The sequence below is a fragment of the Lipotes vexillifer genome, unplaced genomic scaffold (assembly GCF_000442215.2).
Source record: "Lipotes vexillifer unplaced genomic scaffold, Lipotes_vexillifer_v1.1 scaffold1272, whole genome shotgun sequence".
Classification (NCBI taxonomy): Eukaryota; Metazoa; Chordata; class Mammalia; order Artiodactyla; family Lipotidae; genus Lipotes; species Lipotes vexillifer.
The window spans coordinates 1,548,635-1,554,807 of NW_006779909.1; the positions used below are offsets into that span (position 1 = coordinate 1,548,635).

The 6,173-nt window shown below is 38.7% G+C and overlaps 1 non-coding gene across 1 annotated transcript; it reads left to right on the forward strand.

Annotated features, from left to right (window-relative positions):
* The first annotated feature begins 4,185 nt into the window (after positions 1-4,185).
* TRNAG-CCC (transfer RNA glycine (anticodon CCC)) lies at positions 4,186-4,258 on the forward strand. Its single transcript has one exon. It is a non-coding gene; the product is annotated as a tRNA-Gly (tRNA).
* Positions 4,259-6,173: the final 1,915 nt, after the last annotated feature.

Below are 6,173 nucleotides of genomic sequence, written 5' to 3' on the forward strand. Positions count from 1 at the left end.
TATAGTTCAAAACATATTCCTGGGCTTCCCTGGTGGCACAGTGGTTAAGAATCAGCCTGCCAATGCAGGGGACACGTGTTCGAGCCCTGCTCTGGGAAGATCCCACATGTCACGGAGCAACTGAGCCCGTGCACCACAACTACTGAGCCTGTGCTCTAGAGCCTGTGAGCCACAACTACTGAAGCCCATGTGCCACAACTACTGAAGCCCATGTGCCACAACTACTGAAGCCCACGTGCCACAACTACTGAAGCCCACGTGCCTAGAGCCTGTGCTCCGCAACAGGAGAGGCCATGGCAGTGAGAAGCCTGTGCACCACAACGAAGAGTAGCACCCCCCCTCACCACAGCAGGAGAGAGCCCACGCGCAGCAACGAAGACCCAATGCAGCCAAAAATAAATAAATAAATAAATAAAATAAATTTATTAAAAAAAACATATTCCTAATTGTGATGACTTAATGCAATCATTAACCAATATCTCAAGGCTCAATATATACTTGGGGTGGGTTCCATTGTTAATAACAGTGTATGTTAACCTATTTTAAATAAGATAATTTCTTAATAATTTCAAAATTGTTTATCTGACTTATGCCAGATTCAATTAGATCATCTTTTTTTTTTTTAAACTCATTATAGTTGATGAAGAATCTTTCTAGAAGTATAAATTCTGCCATTTTCAAATTGTTTGTACTTGTTGCTTTATTAGGATGATCTTCAGTTCACAGTTTCTCCTTTTAAGCTACATTTCCACTTTCCTAGTTTGGTTAAAACTAAAAAATATAGGGCTTCCCTGGTGGCGCTAGTGGTTGAGAGTCCGCCTGCCGATGCAGGGCACACGGGTTCGTGCCCCGGTCCGGGAGGATCCCACGTGCCGCGGAGCGGCTGGGCCCGTGAGCCATGGCCGCTGAGCCTGCGCGTCCGGAGCCTGTGCTCCGCAACGGGAGAGGCCACAGCAGTGAGAGGCCCGCGTACAGAAAAAAAAAAAAAAGACCTCCACTAAAGAACATGAACTTTATTGTAAATCATACTGTATTTTGTTACTTTAAACAAAACCACCTTTCCTTTTCAATGATTTATAATTCATATGTTTAAAGTAATTGAAGTCAATGTTTCCTAGCATTAGATGAAATTGCACAATTACAGAATTTTAGTTTTGAAAGAAACCTAGTGCTTGTTTCTCATTTTGCAAATGAGAAAACTGGAAACAGAGAAGGCCGGGAGGCTTGGTCAAGGTCACACAGCTACTTACTGAGGTTTCCCTGCAGAGCTATAACATTTTTGTTATAAGTTTTTTTTAACTTCCTCAAGTAAAATGTCCTTCACGTCTAAATATAATTTCAACTTTTCTAAAGACTTTTTTTTTTTTCCCATTTCTACCCATTAGGGAAATTACTTTTACTCTTTGTTCAAGGAATTGATATCTCAAAGGGCAAAACATCCAAAATAAAAAGAACTCACTTAAGAATTCCTTTGACCCATACATGAATCCTAAGATCATTCTGTTCTCTTTTAAACTGAGAAACATTTTGAGCCTCCCTCACTTATAGCTTTCTGGGAGTGAATGAACTAGTATAATCTATTCAACCCACATTTTTTAGAGTAAGGTGACTGTATTACTAAAGGTATGTATCAGTTATATCCTGGTTGGTTGGTTTGGTTGGTTGATTTTCTTTTCCCCCCCGGTACGCGGGCCTCTCACTGTTGTGGCCTCTCCCGTTGCGGAGCACAGGCTCCGGACGCACAGGCTCAGCGGCCATGGCTCACGGGCCCAGCCGCTCCGCGGCATGTGGGATCTTCCCGGACCGGGGCACGAACCCATGTCCCCTGCATCGGCAGGCGGACTCTCAACCACTGCGCCACCAGGGAAGCCCTGGTTGGTTGATTTTTAATGAAGAAAACTTGTCAGTTGGTAATTGTGTGTTTTTTAAAAATTAGATTCCAAATGTATGGCACCTACAAATATTTATTGAGCCCTTACTCTGGGCCAAATACTGTGCTAGATGCTAGAGGTATAACAGCAAGCCAAACAAGCACTGCCTTCTTTCCTTTCCTACGGCATGGCAGACCACGTACTCTGACCACTCCTTGCGAGAAAGAATTCAAAAGGATGCAGAAAGTACTTTTTCCCTTTTTTAGAAAAGCATATATTCGGAAAAATGCAGATATCTCAGGTGTACAGCTCAACGAATTTTCACACACTGGACAGACCTGTGGAACCAGTAGCCAGAATAAGAAATAACAAATGATCAGCTCCGTGGAGGCTTCTCTGTGCTTCATCCCAATTACTAACCCTCCAAGAGTAATCATCACCCTACTTCTTTACTCTTTTTTTTTTAAACTTTGTTGAAGTGTAGTTGATTTACAATGTTGTGTTAATTTCCGCTGTACAACAAAGTGATTCAGTTGTACATATATATATTCTTTTTCATATTCTTTTCCATTATGGTTTACCACAGGATACTGAATATAGTTCCCTGTGCTATACAGTAGGACCTTGTTGTTTATGTATTCTATATATAATAGTTGGCACCTGCTAACCCCAAACTCCCATTCCATCCCTCCCCCATCCCCAACCCCCTTGGCAACCACAAGCCTGTTCTCTCTATCTGTGAATCTGTTTCATAGATATGGTCCTTGGTGTTGTATTTTAGATTTCACATATAAGTGATATCATATGATATTTGTCTTTACCTGTCTGACTGACTCTACTTAGTATGATAATCTGTAGGTCTGTCCATGTTGCTGCAAATGGCATTATTTCATTCTTTTTTATGGCTGAGTAGTATTCCATTGTATATATGTACCACATCTTCTTTATCCATTTGTTTGTCATTTCCATGTCTTGGCTATTGTAAATAGTGCCACTATGAATATAGGGGTGCATGTATCTTTTCAAATTATAGTTTTGTCCAAATATATGCCCAAGGGTGGAATTGCTGGGTCATATGGCAGCTCTATTTTTTGTTTTATGAGGAACCTCTGTACTGTTTTCCATAGTGGCTATACCAATTTACATTCTCACCAACAGCATCACCCCAAATTCTTTTTTTTTAATTTTTAAAAACTTTTTAGAAAGCTTTTAATTAAAAAAAATTTTTTTATTAATTGATATTGGAGTATAGTTGCTTTACAATGTTGTGTTAGTTTCTGCTGTACAGCAAAGTGGATCAGTCATACGTATACATATATCCCCTCCTTTTTAGATTCCCTTCCCATCTAGGTCACCACAGAGCACTGAGTAGAGTTCTCTGTGCTAAACAGTAGGTTCTCATTAGTTATCCATTTTATATATAGTAGTGTATATATGTCAATCCCAAGTCACCCTGACTTCTAACAGCACAGATTAGTTTGCTGATTTTAAATTAATTTATATAAATGAAATCACATAATATGTTCTCTTTTGTATCTGGAGTCTTTAGTTATGCTTGTGAAATACATTCTTATTTTTGCATATAATTGCCACTTGTCCATTCCCAGTCTCTCTATAGTAGCGTATATACTATGCATGGTATAAATATGCCACAATTTATATAGTCATTCTATTGATGTGAATTTGTGTATTTCTAGTTTTAAGGCCACTGTGAACAGGCTGTTATGAACATTCCTATAGTGTCTTTTGGAGAATTTGTGTATGTATTTCTGTTTGCTATATAGTTAAGAAAACCATTATTACATCATACATAAGTTGCACATAAGTTTAGCCTTAGTATATGCTGCCAAACAGTTATCCAAAGTGGTTATGCCAATTTTCATTCCTCCAACCAACTATGAGAGTTCTCGTATCAAGTAATTTTTTAACACATCAATAAGTAATTGAAATGAATAAGGAATATTCAGAGGCCAAAAATTAACAAATAAAGCAGAAATCCAGGAAAATGCTTAGGGCCTTGAAGTCAACCTCCCCCAGCAAACATCTGCTTGAAATATTTGGGGCTTGAAAATTTTATGGCCTTAAGGGACATAGGCGATAAGAGAGAAAGTGCCTGAGTAAGGGCGAGCCAGAAATAAACTTATTCCTGAAGCAGATAACAAGAAAATTGCCTTTCTTGAACCTTGGCATGGAGTGGCAGAGGGAAAAGAGAAATCCGCCCTGATAATTAATAACCAAAAGCTGGCCCTCACAAAGGTTTGTAGCCCAAATTCATATTACCTTAGAGGTCTAAAGAACCTCAAGCCTAGGGACTTCCCTGATGGTGCAATGGATAAGACTCTGTGCTCCCAATGCAGGGGGCCCAGGTTCGATCCCTGGTCAGGGAACTAGATCCCACATGCATGCCACAACTAAGAGTTCACACGCCGCAACTAATGAGCCAGCCTGCCGCAACTAAGACCCAGCAAGACCAAATAAATAAATAAATATTAAAAAAAAAAAAACCCAGCACCTCAAACCTAGAATTTAAAGTAGTTCTGAATGGGTAGTTCACCCAAGAAACGTTGAGAAAGAAAAAAAAATCATCCTTCATACACGTCAAAGAAATTCCCAAAGAGTAAGAGCACACAGTTAAATAAAAAAACCACAGAACACACAAGAAATCAAGACACCATGAGCAAAAGAGAGCATAAACAATGGACAGCAACAGTGGAATTATCACACAAATACAAATAGAATATCCTTAATATCATTGGAATTTCCGTAGCAAATTATTTCCATTTCTATCACTTAAGGTCACTGTTATTTTGTGATTTTCAGTCACTTGAAATGCAAGGAAAGCTCACTAAATGATTTTGTATTTCTTTAGCAAAAATTAATCTATCCAAAGTTTCCAAATTTCAGTGATGGACCACCTTCCATGATTTCTTCCATATTGTGGTACCATTATACGATTACAGACTCAATATTTTATTTAAATTGACTTATTTTGAGAAAATGCATATTTCTACCTTAGCCTAACCCTAAGCAATCATATCCCAGAATCACAATTGTGATACCCTGAGAAAACCATAATTCAAAAAGAGTCATGTACCACAATGTTCATTGCAACATTATTTACAGGACGTGGAAGCAACCTAAGAGTCCATTGACAGATGAAAGGATAAAGAAGATGTGGCACATATATACAATGGAATACTACTCAGCCATAAAAAGAAACGAAATTGAGCTATTTGTAGTGAGGTGGATGGACCTAGAGACTGTCATACAGAGTGAAGTAAGTCAGAAAGAGAAAACCAAATACCGTATGCTAACACATATATATGGAATCTACAAAAAACGAAAATGGTTCTGAAGAATCTAGGGGCAGGACAGGAATAAAGACCCAGCCATTGAGAATGGACTGGAGGGCACGGAGAGGGGAAGGGTAAGCTGGGATGAAGTCAGAGAGTGGCATGGACATATATACACTACCAAATGTAAAATAGATAGCTAGTGGGAAGCAGCTGCCTAGCACAGGGAGATCAGCTTGGTGCTTTGTGTCCACCTAGAGGGGTGGATAGGGAGGGTGGGAGGGAGACACAAGAGGGAGGAGATATGGGGATATATGTATACGTATAGCTGATACACTTTGTTATACAGCAGAAACTAACACAACAATGTAAAGCAATGATACTCCAATAAAGATGTTAAAAAATAATAATAATAATGAGCATAGCTTTGCAAAAATAAATAAATAAATACTTAACTATTACACTGCAAACATTTGTGTAGATACTGTCCAAAATAATCTTGAGCACTACCAGGGTTACATGAACAACATTTCACAAAACTGGGCTGGAGTAGACCACTTGGAATTCGTTGATTTCATTTTGAGGAAAGAAAAAGGCAAGGGCAAAGTGAGGGCTAAGGGTAGAGACAGAAGAGAGAGCATAGATATAATGTGAAAAGGGCAGATAAAATGCCAAAAAAGCAAAAAGCAGAGAAATGCCAAAGATGAATTTACCTAATTTACAGGTGCATCTAGGAATGGAACCATACTCATTGTCACAGATGGAAGCTCTTGATAGGTCTCCTGGTCCAGCAGTTAACTCTGTCTTAGCAGATGATACCCTCACAGCTCACACACTTCCGTTCCCAAGATATTGACTGTAAAGAGCATTATGTCTCCCTCACTCAAAAAAATCATAGTTGAGAGTACATGAATGCAAAATTGTTCTAATTTATTTTTAAGATTAAAATTCACAAACTTCTGTACTTTATTATTCATTTCCAATTACTTTCAACATATTTCACAACTGA